Source organism: Corvus brachyrhynchos, unplaced genomic scaffold, assembly GCF_000691975.1.
Source record: "Corvus brachyrhynchos isolate BGI_N302 unplaced genomic scaffold, ASM69197v1 scaffold200, whole genome shotgun sequence".
NCBI classification, from domain to species: Eukaryota; Metazoa; Chordata; class Aves; order Passeriformes; family Corvidae; genus Corvus; species Corvus brachyrhynchos.
Genome location: NW_008236184.1, coordinates 298,537 through 299,295, shown reverse-complemented (window position 1 = coordinate 299,295; position 759 = coordinate 298,537).

Below are 759 nucleotides of genomic sequence, written 5' to 3'. Positions count from 1 at the left end.
CCCCCGCCCGTCCCGGCCTCTCCTCAGACGCTCATGTGGGTACCCCACACCCCCGAGGTGCTGGCGGGGAATGCGGGCACTGCACCCCGGGAAACCAGCGTGGTCCATGCCCTCGCGGGCCCAGGCGCCCCACAGCGATCCTTGGTGGCCACAAATGTCCCCAGCGCCGTGTCCCACGGCCTCGGTCACCCTCTGGGCGGTGACCCCACCGTGCGGGGTACGCCAGGTGCGGGCTGTGCTTGTGTGCACCTCCCAGCCGTACCGTGGTGCCTGGGGATACAAAACCCAGTGATCCACACGTGATGGTCGCTGCGGTTTGGTTACTCCTGGGACGTTCGTGAGGAAGCTCCCAGTGCTGGGTTACGGTGAGCGCCACGGCCGGGAGAGCGCCCTTGGGTGCGGCGGTGCGCGGCCTCTGCCCTGCGCAGGTGACCGGGGTGTCTCAGGAGGGGAGGGGTGTCCCAAGCGGGAGAGGGCCGGCCCCGAGCCCCGGCTCGCCAAGCTGGGCCCATTCCGGCTCTGATGTCTGGGCGGGCCCTTCATTTTCATACGTACTATTTCATGTGCACTTTCGTGCATACTCATTTCAAGTTCCTGTTGTTTCATTTCTGGTGCCTGGCAGGTATTCCCAAGAACCGTAGCTATGTCAGAAAACAGACTATTACCGGAAGTGTTTTTAGAAGCTGCTCATACTTTTCTCTATTTTCCTACACAGTGTAGTTAGGCTAGTAGTTCTTTGTATTTTACTATTGATGAACT